General features: G+C 37.8%; 1 pseudogene; it reads left to right on the forward strand.

Annotated features, from left to right (window-relative positions):
• LOC148850488 (subtilisin-like protease SBT4.4) lies at positions 1–3,780 on the forward strand (annotated as a pseudogene).
• Positions 3,781–24,095: the final 20,315 nt, after the last annotated feature.

Genomic DNA, 24,095 nt, shown 5'->3' on the forward strand with positions numbered 1-24,095 from the left:
ATGGCTACCTTGGGGTCTCTTTTGTTTTCTCACATTTTAGTAGTTTTCATGGCCATCATTAGCATTCCATGTGGTGCTACAGCTGAGGAAGATAGAAAGGCAAGTCATCTTCGTTCATGCTTGACTTGACATGTTTTAAAGAATAAAAATTATTCAAGGACCTCACTTAATACTTTAAGCTTTTAGGTTGAGTGGTTCTTTGAGATGATATCTGAGCCACTTTGACCAAGTATTCGATTCTCATAGCAGCTATAGATCTTGGTCTAACCATTCAATATATGTATATAATACTGTGGCAGCTGTATTTTATATGGTGATGATGCTGATGATGATGATGACAATGCTGGCTGCAGGTTCACATCGTGTACATAGGCGCCCTTAATACTGATCAGGATGATGGATATTTAACTTCATCTCAGCATCTTAGCATTCTACGGCAAGTTGTTGAGGGAAGGTCTGTATTATATATAAATAATACATCCAGTGGCAGCTATGTATTATTATTATTCATCAAATTAATTTATGCATGTGGCTCTGGTAATTGTTGTGTTACGTTAACGTTGCTGGTGATTCTGATCAGTGGAGTACTATTTCTTTGTTCTTTGAAGCTTGGCAATTGGGTCCCTTGTACGCAGCTATAAGAGAAGTTTTAATGGGTTTACAACCAAGCTAAATGAGCGCGAGAGACAAAAACTCGAGAGTTAGTAATAATGCAAAAATATATCTATATATATATAATCGATATCTCATCGATCTAAATTATGTCTTTTTTCTCATTGTTGTATATGTAGGCATGGATGGCGTGGTATCGGTGTTTCCAAGTAGAACCCTCCAGCTTCATACAACCAGATCCTGGAATTTCATGGGTTTAACTGCAAAGACCAAAAGACAACCCAATGCTGAGAGTGATGTGATAGTTGGTGTCCTCGACGGTGGAATCTGGCCCGAGTCTGAAAGTTTCAGTGATGAAGGATTCGGCCCTCCTCCCAAGAAATGGAAGGGTATTTGTAACGGTGGCAGCAATTTCACCTGCAAAAAGTAATTTTCTTCACTCCGTGTCTCCATCTTCTTTCTTGTAATAATGCATGATGATATTTGTTGTATTATTAGTATGGGGGTTAATTGAATTCTCTGTCAATTTATAATATATCTCGAGATGATGAAAACATATCTTGCATTCAAAGTTGTAAGTTGTGTAATGATCTAATTAACTATGAGACTCTCTCTCAACAATATCTGGATTGTAACTATTGCAGTAAGCTCATTGGTGCTCGAGTTATCAGTTTGAGTAATGGAACTGCAAGGGACAAGGAAGGACATGGCACACACACTGCTTCAATAGCAGCAGGGAACAGAGTGGTGAATGTGAGCGTTTATGGATTGGCTCGAGGAAATGCAAGGGGGGGAGTTCCATCAGCTAGAATTGCTGTTTACAAGGTCTGCAACGGTGGAGGTTGTCGTGAAGAAGATATCCTCTCTGCCTTTGATGATGCCATTGCTGTTGGCGTAGATATAATCTCAATTCCAGTAGGGGGAGATCAAGCATTTGATTTCTCTATGGACTCCATTGCTATTGGTTCATTTCATGCCATGGCGAAAGGCATCTTAACCTCGAATTCTGCTGGGCATAGTGGGCTGTTTGCAGCCTCAGTTTCAAGTGTTGCACCATGGATGTTTTCTGTAGCAGCCAGTAGTATAGACTGTCAAATTATTGACAAAGTTGTTTTAGGGGATGGTACAAAACTTGTGGTTAGCATATCAACCGCTTTTTTTATTATTATTATTACTATTAATCTTCAGTTATTTCAAAATTCCAAACTTACATTTGGTCTATCTTCTTTAATGGGTACAGGGTAAATCTGCTAATTCATTTGGTGCAAGAAAAAAAAAAGTTGATCTTGTATATGGAAGAAGTGCTTCAATGAAATGTGATCCTGATAGTGTTCAGTATGTTTCATCTGTAGATTAATTGATAGAATTAATTTCAAGCTCTTTCAGAGAGAGAGAGAGAGAGAGTACTTGGCACTAAGGTTTTTTTTTTTCTTTTTTTTTTTTTTGTGCTTCATTTCAGGATTTGCGCTTCTGATTGTTTAGATGGTGATTTGGTAAAGGGGAAGATTGTGGTATGTGATCAGATCTCAATAGGAGAGGAACCTATGCGAGTGGGTGCTTTTGGGACAATCATGATAGATAACGAATTAAATGATTTTTTTGTTTAATTTATCCTCTTCCTGCAGTACTGTTAACCCCTGAGAATGGGGAGAGGCTCAAGCTTTACTTGAATTCCACAAGGTAAGCCCTCCATTGATCTGTTCTGTTTTTTTTTTTTTTTTTGGCTGAAATTTGGAACAAATTATTTACTATATTATCTACTGTAAAAATCTCTGATCTATTAGAATTTCCTAATTAATGTGTTTAAATAGGTGCGCTGATGTATTTTATCTTTTATTTTGTTATTTTTAATGTAAGAAATTTCATTGGAAACCCTTTCAGAACAAAATCCATCTAACTTCACAAAATTGAATGCAGTTAATGGAATTTAATCAAAACTAAAACCATTGTATTAGCTTTCATCTTTGGGATTGTATATATATAACTTTTTTATGTTATATATCCTCAGAGATCCTCAGGCAAATATTTTGAGAAGCGAAGAAATTCATGATTCAAGTCTCCCATGGTAGTTGCATTTTCATCTCGCGGGCCAAATTTAATCACCCCAGATATTATGAAGGTTCATCTTTATTTAATTGTTTGCTTCTCCTCTCAATTGCCCATTCTCTATCTTCAGTTTTATTAATTTCTCCTACATATGAGAATGTTTTGGGAAAATATATATTGCAGCCGGATGTAACTGCCCCAGGAGTAGATATTTTGGCAGCATTTTCGCCTATTGCTTCAATATCTGACAGTGATGCAGATAAAAAGATCAGTGAAGTATAGCATATTGTCTGGGACCTCCATGTCTTGCCCACACGTTACTGGTTCAGCTGCTTATGTCAAAAGTTTCCACCCTGACTGGTCGCCGGCTGCCATTAAATCTGCTCTTATGACTACTGGTAGCCATTTTCTCTCTAAGTTAGAGTAGTTCGATAAGCAAACATATATAGCTTTTAATAAGTCTTCATAATTAACTTCATCTTGAGATTCATTTATCATGTGAAACTGGATTAATTAATCTAACACATAAACACAAATAAAATTTCCTTATTTGTATGTGTATAGCTCGGCCCATGAGTGCTTCTCAGAATGAAGGCGCTGAATTTTCTTATGGTGCTGGCCATATAGATCCAGTGAAAGCAAGAAACCCTGGGTTGGTTTATGATGCCCAAAAAGGTGACTACATACAAATGCTCTGCAATATAGGCTATGACTCGAGGAGGGTTAGGCTTATATCAAGTGACAACAGCAGCAGTTGCCCAAAGCAGGTGAATGGTAAAGGCTCAGCTAAGGATCTCAATCACCCTTCAATGGGACTTTATATTTGATGGATTCAAGGCATTCAACAGTAACTTTACGCGGACTGTTACCAACGTTGGCTTCCCAAACTCCACATACACGGCAAAAGTAACTTCAGATTCTACTATGAAAATCAGCGTTAAACCCAGTGTTCTGTCGTTTAAGGCATTGAACGAAAAGAAGTCTTTTGTTGTGACTGTCAGCGGAAGTGCGCTATCATTAAACTCTACAGCGCTTAGATCATTGGTTTGGTCTGACGGAATTCATAGTGTGAGAAGTCCAATTGTCGTACATACATTTGATCATCGTCACCTCACCAATTAAGCGCAAGTATATATATATATATTCTCAAATTCACTACACAGTCGTGGGATATTTTCATTTTTCATTGTAATGGGGAGAGCTTGATGTCACGCATATATAGTGTTTATTGCAAATATCATCTGTGTAGTGAAGCTGAAATTCATTACTTTTAAGGTTTAAATCTCTCCGTCTGTCCTTCTGGGGTATCTTAATAAAGCTAGATGGTATTTAAGATTAATGTGATAAGTGGTTATCATTCTTTCTTTCTGGTGCCGTTTGGTTAATTAGGTCTGATTCAATGGTCACTCATGGTTAGTTGGTTACTCCTTTGACCTTCTTAAAGCCTTAAATGATAGTCTGGCCAGGCTTCTGAAGCAAATTGTTCAAATATATAATCTCACCCCAATACAATTTAAATAAGACTTGAAATATATTATCTGATTTTAAATCTTCAAATGCTACCTAAATAAGAGCATGAGCTGTGTAAAACTAGGGATGTCCGCGGATAATTAGGGCCCATTTGACATGTCATTTTGCGTAGGTTGTCAATTTTTTAAAAGATCGGCAGTCTGCATTCGTTTGGTGGGAAAAGATCTAGTCATCGAAAGTCGCAACCTTGAAATTTTAGGAAATTTTAAATGGAGCTTTTTGCCTTTTTTTTTTTTTTTAAATTGTCTTCGTGCAGAAAGACATGTGAACAGACGCGTCTTAACCAAATGGTCTCCATGCTGATGCAAAAGCTCACATCGTCTTTTGATGTCAGAGCTTCCAAAAGATCTTTCAAAAAAGGCTTGTCAAACGGCCCCTAGGTTAGGTGGTAAACCAGTCTTGACTCTTGAGAATCATACTTAATCAGGTTTAGGTTTAGCCAAACCCATTAACATAGTAGCATTGAAACCATAGTTTTAAAAAACAACTCGGAAATGAAATCGTTTTGACCACCAGTTTCCGGGTCGATGGTTCGATTATCCGATTCAAATGGATAGTCCATTATGACAATAAAAATTAAAAAATTTAACAAATAGCCAAAAACCATTGAACGAGTTAACGATTCGACCACCTAGATCAATGACCGATTCGATGATTTTGGCTAGAGACCAGGTTTAGGATAAAGCAGAACCAATTGCCTGAATAATTCTAGAATCGAATGGTCCGACCGTTCAGATCAACAACGATTCAAAAACAATGATTGAAACTTTGTTAATTTAGCCTTTGTCAGGTATAAGGGTACTTGACAAAGGCTAAATTTATGGGACAGGGCTGGTTTATTTTCAACATCCCATTTTATTAATTAATCTGCAATCTAATGCAAAATTCTGAATTATATAACCCCTATAAACCACATCCTATTTGGCATCAATTCTACGATAGTGCTAAAAAATTCTGACAGTCATTCTCCCATTTTTTTAAGCCATAAAAAGCATAATTCATTAATTGATGCTCAGATTACATAGAGAGAAGTGAATTACACTCGGAGCGTACGGATGACGGACGGACAGGCATACCATCACAGTGGAGACTAGGTGCCAGTTATTACCATACCTAAGGTAATTGTAATACAATGCGTCTTTCTTCACGTAATAGTAAAAATAAAAAACCACCGTTGGATATGGATCTATTGTTTCTGTTCTCATCTCTTGTTCAGATGAAGGTTTCAGTATGTAACGAAAATTTTCTTAATTTAGAAAGTTTGGGGAAATTAATTTCATGGGTAGGAGGTTGTGGGATACATCTGTGAAAGATCGATATGAATCAGGTTACAGGACTCTATGCTGCTGTATGGGTCATCCAGCAAACTCCATTAATAATAATTAACATTACAGATTTGTGGGTTGAGTCAATAAGGGATTAAGGCTGCATTTGGCATAGTAGGGCATTTTACTGCGCAAAAAGAGATTAGTCCTTAAAATAAAGAATGCCATAGGAAGCCTAAAGCTCTCACTTTAAGCGATCCACAAAATGCCAATAAGTAATAGCCTAGGTTTGAGCCTTTCAACCAAAAAAAAATTGCACTGGAGTGTAATGTTGATGGAGGGTGATTTGACCCGACCTTGCAGCACGGGTACATGTGGGCGTGACCTTGTTCAAACAGTAACTCAGCATGATAGCGCAATGAGCGTGAGCATAACTTGGAGGGAAAGTCTCACCGAGTTCAGCTCGGCAACTCGGCGAGTAAATTACTTGTCGGGAGCCGCCTTACCCGCACCTCCTCCCCAGGGTCAAGGCACTTTAGGGGGTCCTAAGTTCGGGGGGCCCCGACCCCTTTTAAGACCCGAGCTCCTCCCAATGGACCACAGGCCACTCCCAGACAAGAATGCACCGATTCATCTCTGGACACCCCAAGGCATAGACACCTCGGGTCAGCTAGCTCGGCATAACTGGCTATAGGCAGCCTATCGCTCAAAGGACAGCCTGGCTCAGGGTAATTCGCAGGAGGGTAGTTTGGTATACCACAGGAGGGCTTCCTGCTCAACCGCCATACCCGACAAATCCGTGGATAGCAGACATGTCCCTCGTCAGATAGCACCGCGTCTACCACCTTTAGAAAGGTGTCCCGCACCTGACAGGCACGTACCTTGCAACGACGGTCCCATGCGTGCCACCTCAGCCTTGCCTATAACGGCTGTGGCAGACTGACAGTGGCGGTTATACCTGCCCTATCAAAAGTCAGAGGGCCTGAAGCAATGGAATTCGGTTATAAGGGACTTATTCTCAAGGAACAGGGTATCTTCGAATCACCTGCGTAACCTTTCACTCTTAGCCTTCATTCACCTTTTGCTTCTTGCACACAATACTAACTTAAACATCGAAGCGTTCCCGTCGGGAAACCCCCCAGGAGTTCTTCCTCTTTCTTCTCGTCTCAGGCACCTCACAGGAGCCACGCGAGCGCCAGCTAGGAGCGACCGGATTGCGCATCATCATTTGGCGTCGCCTGTGGGAAACGCTTCAAAAGGCCTTCCTCTCTAAACTTTCTCAGTTCTTATCTTCCTCGAAACAATCCAACGCTCATGGCTTCCTCTAGCAACATCGAATGAAGCATGGAAATGGACAACTCCAGAGAACAACCACAACTTCCTACTGTCTGTATCGGACAGTTCACCGTCCCCCTCTCTGCGGATGGAATCCCCAGCTTGAATGTGCCTCTCACAATGGCACCTGTCATCGCCCCACTCCCTGCTACAGTCAGAGCGACGTTCACTGAACCTTCAGTCGTGCCCCCAGTGGCCAACTCAAACCAACTGGAGGACTTGATGCAGTGCATGCGGGCCATGCAAACCCAAATGCAACAGTTCCAGCAACTCTAGCTCTATCAATAACATGTACTGCACCAGGTCTCCCAATATCAGTATCAACAACAGTTCCCCCAGTTGCCTCAACCTCAACTTCAGCAACCGCAGTTCCCGCCTCGGCACCCAGCCTCGCAGCAAGCTAAGTCTCGCCACCAAGACGAACGCCCCTCAGGCCAAGGAGAGGTCCCCCAAAACCTCCCAAAAAACCAGGCCTCCCCCCGCATCAGACGAGAGAGATCGGCTACCCCGATCTCACCGCAGGCGGATAGGTTGGGAGGACCCCAGCTCGCCAGGTCTACGTCGCCTCGGTAGTCGAAGTTTGAAACCCCGTTCCTTGAGAACCGGTTTGAGGTCCTGGCAACAGATTCCAAGCAGGACCTCTCTGTCCGCAGCCATCACCAGCAGACTAGACTACTTCCAGCACACACCATTCCTGACAGCACAGAGGTGAGTAGTACCAACGTCGAGCCCACCAAGAAGCAAAGACGCCGCCACCGAACTCGTTGATCTGCCACCCACGACCTGCCCGAGCTCGGGGGCAAAGAAGAAGTAAGCTCAAAGCGAAAGCTACTTAGCAGCGAAAAGAATGCCAAAACCCCACTATTTATAGACGCGGGGCCTGGTGACCAACAGTCAGGATTGGATCAATCCAACGGACATCAAAGAAACCGACCGCGGGGCTCCCGATGCGAATTAGTTTAGCGCGTTTTTTGGCGTCCGCGCAGCATAAAGCGCCTGACATCCGCGCATGAGTTGCACGAGACGTGGGTTTTTTCCCGTAAAGAACCAAATGCCTGGCCGGTCCAGCCATTGAACCGCCTAGCACGGCATTATGAGTAACCGAGCCAAGTCCGCCCGGTGAACCATGAACTCCCCGCACTGGAGCACCCGGTCCCCAGCACGGGGAGTGGGGGGCAATTGATGGAGGACGATTTGGCTCAACCCCATGAACCCAGGACACGTGCACATGACCTGGCTTGGTGAATAGTCCAGCCTAGCAGCACAATCCCGACCCGGCACGGAGGAAGCGCCAAGTCAAAGACAATCAACTCGTCGAGGGCTAATACCTCGGTGAGTCAGTCCCCCACCTAGCTCGGAGAGCCCGGGCTCTCCCCTAAGGGACGCCAAGCTTTTACCCACCTGGGAAGGAGCACCTCAGTGCTTCGAGGCAGGGACCCATCTACCCCGAAGCACCCTAGTTGGTGGTAGCTTGGCGAGCCGCATGAGGAAAGGCAGGAAAATCTCCTGCCCAACCGTCATACCAGACAAATCTGGTGACAGCAGTCATGTCCCTCGTTAGGCAGTGTCGTGCTTGCCACCTTTATAAGGTGTCCTACACCTGATAGACACGTACCCAGCGGTGACGGCCCCGTGCATGCCACCTCAGCCCTGCCAATAACGGCTGCGGAAGGTTGGTAGTGACGGTTATACCCACCATGTCAGAAGTTGACGGGGAGAGGTAACAAATTTCTGCTATAAGGAGTTCAGCATCAAGGGGGGAGGGGGATTGATCTACGGTATGCGTGCTATCTCACTCTTAGTCTTCATCTTCCTCCTTGCTTCTCCTACCAAGTACTAACTTAATCATCAGAGTGTTCCCGCCAGGTAACTCCCTCTGGGAATTTCCATCTTCTCAGGTATCTTCTAGGAGCCACGTAAGTGCCAGTTAGGAATGACCGAATCGCGCTACATCAAATGTAAATACATACAAAATAATATAAAATATATGGTTTTCCATGTATTTGTACTTCTTCCAAACTGAACTTAAATTACTAGAAGTACTAGCTGCTCAGCCATCATTCTAAGTTCACTCATAACCCAACCGATTAAAGGTCTAAGGATGGGAATACTGTTTGATATTCCTGTTTGTAAGTCTTAGGACCTTTGTGAAAATGACTTTCAATAATGGGAAGTACTTTTGTAGAAAGAAAACACTTCTTAGCCGGGCTCAGTAGATTGAATGAACTGATGTCTAAACCCCTTACATTCCTTCACTAACAATTGCTTGCGTTCCGCTGATTCCAGTTGGTGTGATGATGGTGGTAACCCTCGATCGAGCAACTTTTGGGCCTCAATGGGCTAATAATTCAGCAGACAACCAAGTCCAGCGGAAGCCTCATAGTGTCCGAGTTCTCCCAAATGAGTGATATAAGAGATACCAACCCTGTTATTCGTTTTGCCCATCTCCATGACTGATGACTCCATGTAGGAGGAACCAAACCCTTTTCATTGGCCATGTTGGGGGGTAAAAGTGTAAAACAAAGAGGGAGACGGTAAGCCTCTTCAATCTTCACCTAATTCACGTCCAGTGTTGAATTAATTGCAGAAGGTGGTGTGCTTCATTGAGGTCACTGATTTGTTCTTCCGACTAAGGGCACCCTCTTGGAGGAATTCAGATTTGCTCCTCATAAATAGGATATGTTTTTAATGTTCGGGCGGTAAATGTTATGAGGTTGGTGTAAGAAGTACTAATAAATTGGGATTTATCTTAGGCCTTGTTCGTTTATAACTTTATAATTTATCTGGATAAACTAGCATTTATTTGGGATAAATTCACTTATCCATATTCTTTTGATTCTCAGGATTTTCAAGTAACATAATGACATTTTTATTCATAAAAAAATTAATATTACAATGGATAAAGTTGTCTTATTATGTTATATATATATTTTTTTAAATAGGAAAGTTACCCACCTAGAAGATGGGCAAATTATAGCCGGGGAAGTAAAACTGATTTTATTGTAGTCTCATAGGCCTATTACTAAATGCAAAAAAAAAAAAAAAAAAAGATTGTAAAGTTAATCAATAGGAAAAAAATAATCATTGACCAACTTTCCCTCTTACCGGTAAACGAATGAGGCCTTAAAAGAAACCTAGATCTCTTACCCACACATACACACAAGACACTACATCTGCACATGGGGAACATCTCCCCATAAATGGTAACATGCAAATAAGAAAGTTCTCAATGTATCAATTATAATATGTTATGGTTAGGTGTGGATAGAAATCCAAACATATCTAATACATACCTATCATGATCAGTCCCCACACATGTCCACAGACTGGAATTTAAAGAATATGAAGCCATGAGGTGACAATGGGCTTGAGTATGTGTGGAATTCACGTCCTTTCTTCTGTTCTAGTTGTAGCCCACCTAAATGGTTGATTCATGGCTGCAAATTGGGCCGGGTTAGGTCGGGTTGAGGCCAAATTTAACCCTAACTAAATTCCTTCAACCCTAACCCAATCCAACATGAATTCAACTTTGGGTTGGGCTAGGCTCGGGTTGGGCCCAATCCAACCTTTTTCCCATCCCTTAAAATCGCATAGAACTTTTCAGCCTTGGATTTTAATTCAACTTTCACTACATATATTAATCATATGCTTTATTAGTATTTATTTGTTGATATTTTTATTAGTTTTTTTAATACAAAATTAAATTTGGAAAAATAAATGTTATTTGAAATGACTATAGTTTATTATAAGTTATGATTTATGATAAATGTTTTATGGACTGCAAGATATGGGCAACAACATTAAGAAAATGAAGAATAAAATATTCAAAAAACATAAAATATATTATTAAGCTTTTAGTCTTTCTGTTTAGGATCAAGTGAATTGATTATCCTAAATGAAATACATAATAATATGTGGTGGGGCTATACACTATCATGCATCCAAACAAGTGAATATATGATATATCATATATGTACTGTATAGTCGGATTCGGAATGTCCAAGGGCCCAAAGACAGATTCATGAATTTATTGGGTCCGGGGCAACCCAGTCTAAATTGCAATATAAGTTGATTGTTTAGACTAAGACATCTACCAAACTCTCCCACCCACCCCTCCCCGAACGATCTATTTGCATGTCTCGACGTATTTAATTGTGTATATCTTGGCATCACTATCAATTCAAGGAGCTATGCAACGCTATGAAATTCACTTTCGCAGAAGGTATGCATCATGTGATCGCCCATGTAAATAACGAAAAATTACTTAAAGTACCTCTCTGGCAAATACTTAAAACCTTTCCTCTATTTTAATTTCTCAAAAGACCTAGTTCCTTGATGTTAACACCATTTCTTGATTGTTTTGACAGGAAAGCTGAAGTAATGCTTCAAAGTTCATGAAATCCTGTTTTTGCCAATAAAAAAATTATTGGGATAAAGATTTATCGAATTATCAAAAAAGTATTCATTTTATTTAAATGGGTTTCATTCTTCATTTCATTGAATAAATAATACAGAGAAGTATGGATACGCCCAATGCAGATTTAACACTATACATTTATATATGTTCATAAATTAGCATTAACTCCGAGTTGGCACCTACTCCAAATATACTTTGAACTTACAAATTCTAACACTGGGGGTATCCGTCATTCTCCCTAGGGTTGAACTTATGATATAGTCATAATTTCAACATCATCAAAAATAAAATAAAATAAAAAATACAGAGGAGATCTCAGTAATTTTCTCAAATAATTAAGAACGAACTGACTTGTCGGTAGCCTGTGAACTTCAACCTCAATTATACAGAGAATCAAAACAAAGAAATATACCAGAAAATAGAGAAAGGTGCATACACACACAATTTGGATTGTGGAGTTTGGCCCTTTGCCTACATTTATGAAAGACAAATCCATTCTTCACCACCTAGAAGAATAGATGATGTGATTTAAAAGAAGAACAGAGAATAAATTAGATACAAATTTTGCTCTTATCCTATGCAAATCGTGCTCCACACTAATGCTATAATATGAAGCTCAATGAAATGAATGGAGTAATGAATTAATATTTAGGCTGAGTTTGGAAGGAGTATAAATGCAAATATGTAGAGTGCAAAACCTTATATTTTGTATGTATTTGTACTGTACATATTTGCATTTGTACTGTTTTCAAACTGAGCATTCATTGAACAAACAACCCCCTGAACAAGGGCCATTAATTGCTTGATTCAACATATAATTGCACACTAGCAAGTGGCAAGCTGAGAACGCAGGTTCTCTTTTTTTTTTTTTTTCTGTAATTGAAAGTAGCCGTTAAACCATAAATAAAGATCCAAGATTACAAAAAGAGCAAGCGATGTACCCACTAGACATTAAACAACTTAGGTCCCGTTTGGTTTGTGGAAATAGGGATTTGGAATCAGAATTCCGTTCCTATTATTGTTGGAATGGCATTCTTTCATTTGAGGGAATGGACATTCCATGCCCTTCCTTTGGGAATGAAATTCCAGTCCTGCTGATTCAAATTTTCATTTTCATTCCTTCTGAACCAAACAGATTATAGGAATAGATCATTTTGATTCTGATCTGATTCTGATCTGATTCTGATTTCAATTCCAATTATGAACCAAATGGACCCTTAAATTTTTTGGCCTCTTGGACCACCCTATGAACACTAATGTCAGGTATAGTATCATCTACCCCTCCCAACTCCCAAGACTCCATATAACTGCAACCACCATTGAATAACAGTTTTCTTAAACAGACCACTAAGTGTTTAAACCTAGTACACAAACAATACCCTTTATTACACAATATCTTCATCTTGGCATTCAAAGTTATCTGGTTATTTTAGTGCAATTATTTTTTAATCATTAAATATTTAAAATAGTATAATTTATTTGTAGGCTTGTAGCTATAACACATTATTTAAGTTAGTTGAAAAGTTGATACTATTCATCCACTTTGAAAAAGATGTCTTCCATGTATTAAAGAAGAAGAAGAATGAAGAAAGGTAGATTTCCAAGTGGCACATGTCCAGATATATACCCAATGATCTGCTGTACTGCCCCCTACCACCTCAAGCTGACTCTAGGACTGAAATAGTTATACTCTACTCTTTTTAAATTTCTTATAACTCCTCTAGGGTTTTGGTCAAATAATTTTATGGTCACCTGGACTTACCCAATAACTCATACCCCTCTGACCTGCAAACTACAAGAGATTTATTAATGATAGACGGAATTAATCCCAACATTGAAATAGTTTTTTTGGGAGAATGACAGTTCAGCTCAGGGTTAGAATTCTTAAACTCAAAGTACAATTGGAGTAGATGTCAACTCAGAATTAATGCCAATTCATGAACAGACATTAATGTATAGAGTCTGTGTATTTAACATTTTGAATGTTTATAGGTCTGCAACGAGCTTGTTAGTATTTGGTGATACTTATCACACCAATAGCCCTCTTTTCCCATAGTCAATGGTTATGGGAATCAAATTCTCGTCTATACTAGTGAATCAACTAACATAAATTGAGCCATCTCTCATCTCTCAGTTGGCGACTAAAATAGTTATTTTATCAAAATTTTCTCAATAATAAAACATTAGGTTGGCCTACAGAATACACATTGATTTTGATAAAAAAGAAAAACCCCTCGTAGACCTGGCAATTAGGTCAAGTTCGAGTTGAATCAAGGCATTTTCAAGTAATTTTGGGTTGGGTTGGAAAATGTTCGACCCTAATCCTAAATATTTAGGGTTGACCCTCATGTTAGATAGGTCAGTTGTTCAATTGCTCAGATCAGTTGGTCTTTCACTAAGTCAACAATTTTTCTACAAACAAGTATGGGTTTAATTGTCTAATTCAAATGGTTTAAATGGTTCAACCATTCAGGTCAAACACCAGTTTGAAATGTTGGTGACTTGATAGTGATTTAGGACCCGACACGTGTGACACAAAATAGTTAGGCCACCTTCTAGTTCGGATCACTAGACCCTAACCCGCTTATTTTTTGGGTTGGGTCGACTTTTTGCTAGGTCCCTCATTTATGAAAGCTAAGTATAGTTTTATTATCTCAAGTTTTTTTTGGCATTATTATTTTTATTTTATTTTTCTTGAGCCTCTGAATTTATTGGATTCGATAAATATTTGAATTTGACTGATTATTTAATTCTTATATATAATATATAAAATATATAAATATTGTATATAATTTATATAATAATTAAATTATATAAATAATTTATATAATTATATATTTTATATAAATAAAATATTCATTTTATATATTTATTAATTACCTTAAATAATAAATCGGTTAAATTTAAATCGAATCAAATATTTGAGTATGAATATTCAATATCCATTATTAGATATCAAATTTTTTAATCAGATTCGAATTCGGATATTGCATGATTCAATTAAAATGTGATCCATTTACACCTCTACATACTTGCGTTGCATTTAGGAAACAGTGAACAGAAAAATTGTAAAAACAGTGAAGAGAACAAAAATTAACTTTTTTGGAACAAATTTTCCTTTCTTAACTTCACCTCCTTCGAGCACCACAGTTCATCGTCTCCCTCCATTAGATCTCTCTATTGACACTATTCATCTTCTGACACTATTGAGAGTAATGGAGAAAATCAATTTCAAAACAAGGAGGATAGCACGATAAATTTATGCATCATTAAGGGAGAAAGCTATTGTCTAATTGGGTTGATGCTGAGAACTTACAGCGCCGAACCAACTCAGTTGGCTCTCTTTCTCCCCCTGAATCCCAAACCAGCAAAGCATAATATAAAAAATTAATTAACCAAAGAGGGAATAGCGATGAAGTTTGCTTGGTTGTTTGAGCCCGAAAAAGGTCGTAGAACAGAGGTGGGAGATTTCAGACAAGGTTCAGTCTCTGATCGTGCTCTTGAATGATAGTGGTAATCGGAGTTATATCCAAGAGAGTTTGCGGAAGGCGAACTTTCGGATTCAATTTCCACGAAAGAAAAACACTGGTCGCGCACTGGAGTTGATGAAAACGAGGGGGAGAGTTGCCGCTGCAACTCCCCTGTTCTTGTGGAAGAAGACGCAAACAGCGGCCCAGCAGTGGGAAAGGAGAAGAAGGGAGAAGGAGAAGAAGATCTGGAGAGAGAGAGAGAGAGAGAGAGAGAGAGAAAGAGAAAGAGAGATCTGATCGGGGTAGGGATCGGTGGAGGAAAATTGACCTCTGACTCTTCTACGTCGAATGGAGAAGATGACCCATGTCTTCGGCTATTGAGTGGAGAGATAGAATGATCAGTAGAGAGAGAGAGAGAATCGGTGAGGAGGAGAGAGTGAAAGAGAGATAGGAGAGGAGAGTGGTGTCCCGCTGTTCCACCACCTCTATTGAGAGACAGATAGTCGATTTCATCGGTGTCGAAAGGTAAACGAAGTTGAATAGTGTTCGGACAATTCGTTGAGGGCAATTTTGTACTAGAAAATTAAAAATCTTTCCATCTCACTGTTTTTATCATTGTATAATTGATTTTGTCAAATGATCAAAGTCCTTTTGCATATATGCCTACTTATATAAGTCACAATCGAAAAAGAAACTTACCCACCCAGGCATCCTTCCAACCTCTTCTCATGTAAACTTCAATATCATTTAGTCTAATTAAATTGTAGACTCAAAGAAATTAGGTTAGTGTTTCAAGTTGATTAATCCATTACAAAATTGATTTTGAATCTCGATCACTGATTCAGCTGACTTCCAACTCAAAGTAACAGTTTTATGAGTTCCAAATAAGATGATTTTCTCACCATCCAATTTATGTAACGTCTAATGATGCCTAACTGTCAAAAACTAATTTAAAACCCATTTTTTCTTTTTTCAAAACAAATATTGTACAAAGCTTTTATATATTAGATAAACCCAATAGAAATGAAAGTATGTGAGTGTAGTCTATTTACCAATATAACATGAAAAAAGATATCTGCCGCAACTGTAGTCTATTTAAAACCATAGATGAAACGCCTTATCCAAACTATGTGAGTGGTTTACATCAATCCATTCTATTTAAAATTATATCCACAATTAAATTATTAGACTTATTACTACTTTTACTCATGTCCTTTTAATCTATTCATCCGAACACCTAGGCCAGATCAAATGCATCCACCAGCAAAGGTTTACAATCTTTTACGTGACATCAGTGATTAGAGACCTAAGAGAAGTGCATAGGTTAACAAATAATATCGTGTGCAAGAAAGCCAAATTATGATTTTAATGGCCATGATACAATCCAACCACGAATCCAATGCCCTAATAATTTCAATAACAGTCTAGAAATTAAAATAATTGAAAAATAAATGTCGATATGCATTACTGGGACCAAATTGGGTCATGCTCCTACACCTCGATCAAGTCAAAGTTCATTCCATCTAATATTCGATTTTTAAATATTTAGGGTTGATACTCAGGTCACTTATTTAATTGTTTTAGCAATTTTGGATGGTATGACGTGTGTCATTGTAATGGACTTTGTGGCTCTCATCATTGAAAGTGATGCAAAATACATCATTGGCATTCTCTATTTGGGTGCAGATCCTCCTCGAGATTACATTCTACTATTTTAAAATATAGGCATTTTGTTTCTAGCTTTGTGTCAACTAGTTTTATTCGTATATCCCGATCTTGTAATCGTTTAGCCCACTGACTAATTAATCATGTTATGACCTAGTCAACTCCTCTAGATTGATGAAATGTAACCTGTTGTTCTGAAATAATTTTATTGCCTCTTGCTTCAAAAAAAAAAGCCCAAATCAGCTGATCTTTGACTAAGTCAACAATTTTTCTACAAACAAGTGTGGGTTTAATTGTCTAATTCAAATGGTTTGAATGGTTCGACCTTTCAGGTCAAACACCAGTTTGAAATGTTGGTGACTTGTTAGTGATTTGTGACTCCACACGTGTGACACAAAATAGTTAGGCCACCTTCTATCTCGGATCACTAGACCCTAACCCGCTTTTTTCTGGGTTGGGTCGACTTTTTGCTAGGCCCCTCATTTATGAACGCTAAATATAATTTTATTATTTCATGTTTTTATTTTTTATTTTTTGCATTCTTATTTTTATTTTAATTTTTTGAGCGTCTGACTTGATTGGATTTGATAAACCGATTAAATTCAAATTGAATCCAATATTCGAATATTTAATCAAATTCAAATTTTAACATTCATATTGCATGATTCAATTAGAATGTGATCCATTTACACCTCTACATACTTGCTTTGCATATAGGACTTTCTACAAAAAAATAATAACAAATTTTGATGAATTGACAAAATCATATATGTTTTTAAAAATAATTGTAAAAAATAATGAACAGGACAAACATTTTTGCCCAAATTGTCCTTTCTTAACTTCACCTCCTTCCAATGCCACTGTTCATCATCTCCCTTCATTCCATCAAAATAAGAAGGAATGATAGAATATTAACTTTTTGCATCATTAAGGAAAGCGGGAGAAAGCTATTGTCTTATTGGATTGATGCTGAGAACTTTCAGGAGCTCTCAGTTGGCTCTCTTTCTCCCCCGAACCCAAATCAGCAAAGAATAATATAAGGCTATGTTTGGTTTGAAGGTAGGGAAAGGAAGGGAAAGAGGAAAAACCTATACAATGTTTGTAAAGGTTTTTTCAACTTTTTCCTTCCTTTCCCCGCATTTTCCTTCAAAACAAACATAACCTAAAAGAATTAATTAACCAGGGAATAATGATGAGGTTTGGTTGGTTGTCTCAGCCCGAAAAAGGTCGATGAACAGAGGTGGGAGATTTGAAACAAGCTTCAGTCTCTCATCGTGTTCTTGAATGATAGTGGTAACCGGAGTTATATCCAAGAGGGTTTGCGCAAGGCGAGCTTGCGGATTCAATTTCCACCAAAGAAAAACAATGGCCGCGAACTGGAGTTGATGAAAACGAGGGGGAGAATTGCCGCTGCAACTCCCCTGTTCTAGTGGATGGCAACTCTCCTGTTCAGCTGTTCTTGTGGAAGAAGACGCAAACAGCGGCCAAGCATCGTGAAAGGAGAAGAAGGGAGATGGGAAAGAAGATTAGGAGAGAGATCTGATCGAGGAAGGGATCAGTGGAGGAAAATCGTCCGCTGCCTTTGCTACGTCGAATGGAGAAGATGACCCATGTCTTCGGCTATTGGGTGGAGAGAGAGAATGATTAATAAAGAGAGAGAATCGGTGAGGAGGAAAGAGTGAAAGAGAGATAGGAGAGGAGAGTGGTGTCCCGCTGTTCCACCACCTCTATCGAGAGACGGTCAGATGGATATTCGATTTCATCGGTGTCGAAACTCGAAAGGTAGAAGAAGTTGAATAGTGTTCGGACAATTCTTTTAGTTGAGGGCAATTTTGTTCTAAAAAATTAAAAATATTTTTCGCTCGCTGTTTTTATCATTATTTTAAAAGTATAACCGATTTTGTCAATTGACCAAACTTGGTCATTTATTTTGTGAAAAAGTGCTTGCATATATGCCTACTTATTTAATAGAGTACTGAAAATTAGTCACAATTGAAAAAGAAACTTACCCACCTAGCCAGGCATCCTCCCAACTCTTTTTCATGTAAATTTCAATATCATTTAGGTCTAATTCATTTTTTTGGTAAGTTATTTATTTGATGGATGCATTTATTTGGATAAATATTTCTTAGAAAAATTTTATTTGGATAAGTGCATTTAATTATGTTATTTTATTTTCCAGTTAAATAATACAATGATCATTTTAGCCATAATAATTTATTATTAAAAGGGACATTTTTGTCCCATTCAAGTGTCAGTGATTTTCTTCCTAAGTGGAAAAGTTATTTATCCACCTAAGATATGGGTACCACTTAACGGAAAAATAAACTTTTCTTAGTTCCCACATAAATTTCTTGATCAATGAGAATCAAAATCTCATTGGCCAACTTTCCCTCCTCTTTAAAATCCAGAAAAAGAAACCCCCCTTAGTCTAATTAAATTGTAAACTCAAATAAATTCAGTCCGGATTTCAAGTTGATTAATTCATTACAAATTTGAATCTCCATGACTTAATTCAGCTGACTTCCAACTCAAAATAACAGTTTTATGAGGTTCGGAATCGGTATAGGGGTATCAACCATTGCTTCCTTCCGGTTATTTTTATATCATAATCGATTAAACAAAAAGAGTATCTGGATGTCCGGTTTGAGTCGATTCAACCGGAGTTCCAACTCAGATGATTTTATTTTTTTAACATTATGAGATGCTTTTTTTCAGCATCAGCAAAGCTTAAAATATATTCAAAGAAATTTTAAGTTCTGTTGCCCTTTATCTGAAAAATGACATCAGTTAAGTGTCACATAAGCATGGTTTTTAAAACCGAACTGGTCAGGGGTCCAGTTATCGGTTTGAACGGTCCGATCGTTCGACCCGAATGACTGGCCCGTTCTGTCAAAAAAATAAAAAAATTTAAAATTTTGAAAAATGGTCAAAACCGTTTGAACGGTTAACCGGCCTGTTCAATGGTTTACTAACCAAAATCAACGGTTTTGGGGAAAAAATGGAACCAATCAAGTGACCAGTTCCCTGTGTTTCCAATCCGACTGTCCAGTCCGGTTTTAAAAACAATGCACATAAGTGTTTTTCCAGTAAAAATATTGTTTGGATAAATTCTTTATTAAATAAATATTTATCTCGATTTATGTGAAAATCATTTAATGGGGAAATCTTCCTTCTAGTGTTTCTCCTAAAAAGATGATTTTTTTCACTAATCATCTTATATAACTCCTAATGGTGCCTAACTGTAAAAAAAAAAAAAAATCATTTCCAATCTTTTTTTCGTTTTTCAAAATAAATATTGTACAAAGCATTTATATATTAAATAAACCCAATGGAACTGAACAATTCCTTAATAACATCAGTGAATACAAGATGTTTCTGATGTGAGGCTTTGTGAGCGTGGCCAGCAGATCTGAACTCCCCATAAAATACTATCCACAACACCTTACAGATGCGCATCAATGTTTTCATCAATAGGGAGATAGGGAGATGTTTGCAATGCACGAAATGCACGGATGCAAGTAGCATTCTATGAGGAGCAAATCAAATCTCTCATCCTCAATACATAACAGCTCTAAAAAGAAGAGACATCCACAATTCTTACCAATATAACAAGAAAAAAAAATAAAAATTCTGCTGCAACTGTAGTCTCATTTAACCCCAATGAAATGTAAATACATCAGGTTTTGAAATAAATTCAAGACGCCACATCAATTAGGAGTCACAACTACAATTGCAATAGATGAAATGCTTTATCCAAACTATCTGAGCGGGTTAAATCAATCCGTTTTATTTAATACTATATCCACTATTAAATTATTTGTATTTAGGTCACTTATTACTACTTTTATTCATGTCCTTTTAATCTATCAATCCGAACACCTAGGCCGGCGGATCAAATGCATCCACCAACAAAGGTTTACAATCTTTTAAGTGACATTAGTGATTAGAGAAATAAGAGTAGTGTATAGGTGAACAAATAATATTGTGTGCAAGAAAGTCAAATTATGATTTTACCCAACCACGAATCCAATGCCCTAATAATTTCAATAACAGTCTAGAAATTAATATAGTTGAAAAATAAATGCCGATATGCATAACTGGGACCAAATTGGGCCATGCGCCTACCCCTCGATGAAGTCAAAGTTCATTATTCCATTTAATAGTCGATTCTTAAGTTTCATGCCAATCCCAAATCCCCCCTTTTTTTCTTTTTGCTAATGATGCCGAGCCCAAACTGAGATCCTACAATGCTATCCCCAACGTGACTTACAAATTGGTTTGTATTGTTCGTGCCCAGGTTTTGTGCTTAGGCCCAGTCCGGCTCAGCTCATAATATCCAATTGATATAAATTACATATAAGATCTGTTTTATTTGTAGCCAGATGTAGAATTGGAATAGGAATCCATGAAATAGGAATCAGAATAGTCTGTTTAAGTCTATTTGGTTCAGACAAGAATTGAAATCGGAATTGGAATCCATGAAATAGGAATCAGAATAGTCTGTTTAAGTCTGTTTGGTTCATGTAAGAATTGAAACCGGAATTGGAATCCATGAAATAGGAATTAGAATAGTCTGTTTAAGTCTGTTTGGTTCAGATAAGAATTGAAACCGGAATTGGAATCAGATGGAATAGGATCTCATTTCCAACGGAGAGACCGAGAGAGAGGGAATAGTCATTCTTTTAAATGGAATAATTCCATTTAAAAGAATAGTCATTTCCAACGGAGAGACCGAGAGAGAGGGAATAGTCATTCTTTTAAATGGAATAATTCCATTCCATAAGAAATGAAATAAGATTTTGATTCCACCCAACCAAACAGTTGGAATTAGAATGAACCATTCCCGTTCGACTCCAGACCCAGTCCAGACCATTACAGACCCAGGCCAGACTATTACCCTTATCATAGCTGCAAAACCTGGCCCAGCCCATAGCACACTACATTTGAAACTACTATTAAGTATGATTTCCAAAACATGTTTTAAATTGTATTCTTAATTGTAATTAAATTAGTTAATAATGCAAATTCTTTGATACTAAAACATATTTTGTAATATTGAGATTACAAAAGCTGTAATTAAATTAGTAAATAATGCAAATTCTTTGACACTAAACCATCTTTTGTAATATTGAAATTACAAAAGCAATATTAGGTGGTTACCGGAGTTGCTAGCCTTCTCTCTTCTCAAATCCTATATTGCCTTTGCACTTTATCAAGAGCTATGTTTTTCTGTAAAATTATGAATTTTTACATCATTTTTTACCACTTGAAACTTCATATTACATTTTAATTTCTTTCTTCTTTCCCCTGCTCTTTTAGAGTGTTCTATGTGCACCAACTTACTTCTCATTAGTGCATTAATCACATCATCACCAAACCATCCCAATCAACATTCCCTCATCTCGTAATTGGTTGGAGCTACTTCTAAGGCTTATTTAATGCATTTATTTCTAATTATAAGGTTTAGTCTTTTCCATCCATCTATCTTAAAATATTCATTTCATCACGCAATAAACCATCTCAAATAACCATTTATTCTAAAAACTTCAATTTTTATTTGATATTTTAAACTGGGAAAGCAAAATTCTGTCCAGTCTTCTGACTGAAACCGTGTGCAAGGGCCGGGTCACAAGGAGGAGTAAAACCCAGATGACCATTTGGATCGATTCTGGTTAATTAGATTCCCATACATACCAGATTCAGTAACCAAAGTTAACCACCTGATAATGTGGTTTGCCAAAGCAATTTATTTGTCAAAGCAATTTATTTGTCAATACAAATTTTCTACGATAATGTTGTAACCCTGCACTGAAACAAGTAAATCAAAGCCTTTGATTTGCTATCATGGCCCCACCTTAACTTCTTGGTGGAGCCACTGCAGTCGATCCAAAGCCATGATTTTTTTGTTTTAGCCCTGCACTAGGCAGTGTTGTAGCAAAAGTGAACTCTTTATATTTTTTTATAGTATCAATTATTAACAAGTTTGAAGCATGCTTCTCTGAAAGCCAAACGGAAGGCTACGTTTTGGTTGAGAAGAAAACAAGAACCAAACAAAAAGTTGAGGAAAAAATTCTAAATAAATTTCATGAAATTTCTTAAAAAATTTCTCTCAATTTTCTGTTTTCTCTTATTCTTTATCAAACCAAACACAGTCTTAAGATTTAATAACATCAACTCAAATTGCGTGACTCAATGTTAGATTTTAAGAAGTTCAGTTTACTGGTGCACCAACTCAACCAATAAGCACACAGTTATGACGTTGCAGTGTCCATGCCATTATTCATTAAGCCATCAAGTCTGTATTTTGTGGGTAGGCCAGATTTTTTTTTTTTTTCCTTAGGTACGACGTGATTATTTCTTAACACCATCTACAGTTAATAATTTCAAGGCCACGTACCATGCACACATATTTATTCTCAAAAGAGGGTCCCTCTCCGATAGACCCCAAACAGTAAATGTTAGGTGACTGGAATGCAAAAAGAAAAGGGCCCACAATCTTATGCCAAATTGATAACCATCCGGAGGATCGTAGCCACCCGAAATGACTGATTAGATGGATCGTAGCCACTGTAATATATTACAATGAGCTGGTCTCTGGTCTCATTCCATTTCCTGATGGATATAGAGACCTCCTTTAATAAAGACACTACATATCTACAACAATAACTACATGGATGAAAATTTCAAGGGGCAGTCCCATTAATATATTTTGGAAACAAGAGTAGCTTCTGACATTTATTCTCATGAGTAGGAATAGTTTGAAGGAGTTTCCCACAATTGGAAAACGAAAGCTTAATGAAGTAGGAGGGGAGGTGGGTTGGGAGCATTTAACAGAAACCGGTGGTGGGAGTGATGAAGAAAGATATATTGTAGAAAGCGAGGTGTGCCATTGCTCATCCTTGAATTCTGCATTTAATAGAATTCAAGTTGAGTTAATGAAGGCAGGTGGAGTTCATCCCTAAGCCAAATGACCAGCTCCTACTGAAGCCTTTAATGGGGTTTGCCTTTTTTCTTTTTTTTTTTTTTCTCTCAGGATGATGTGAATATGATCCCCCTTTGTCTCCCTAATTTTCTTTTTTTTTTACAGGGTGATTTACACAAATACCCATGTTTTGGAAAGAATTCATTAACAGAATGAATTGAACCTCTTTTCCATTTTAAGTAGTAGTGAAGTAGTAATTGTACTTTGAAGAATTGAAGTAGTAGTAAATTAGTAATTAATGAATGGTGTTTATGAGACACTAGACTTGTCACCAGCGTTGCCCTCTCCCTTGTCATAGTGTTTGGTGGGTGGCGTATGGCTGGTCTTTACTTGAGCATTCATTGGCCCTCCTGTTGACAAATTTTGAGTGATTTACTGGGGGTTTACCAATTTTCCTTTCTGGGGGTTTAATTTTGAAAAATGAAAGATCGACTAATTAAGGAATCCCGATTTGTTTAGGAGCTTCATCAGCTTCATTTCTGCCTAATTTTCTGCCTAATGGGCCTCATGGACATTATTATTCCATACCCAAATCCGTCCACCACAAAGTTAATTAATTTTCGTGCCTCAAGCTCAGCCAATCTCATCACAAACCTAACACCAATAAATGCGATCAACTGATCTAACTCAACAAGTTATTGGGTCCTGAATTGTACATTGTCACAATATTTTTCAAGAAGAAAAAAAATAAAGAAATAAATTCTACATTTCTCAGTGAAAGGACAAAGGAGAAGGAAATCTGATAAATAAAATCTCATTCCAGTTGGCTA

This window comes from Nelumbo lutea, chromosome 5 (genome assembly GCF_056320005.1).
Source record: "Nelumbo lutea isolate HS-2025 chromosome 5, American lotus-T2T, whole genome shotgun sequence".
NCBI lineage: Eukaryota > Viridiplantae > Streptophyta > Magnoliopsida > Proteales > Nelumbonaceae > Nelumbo > Nelumbo lutea.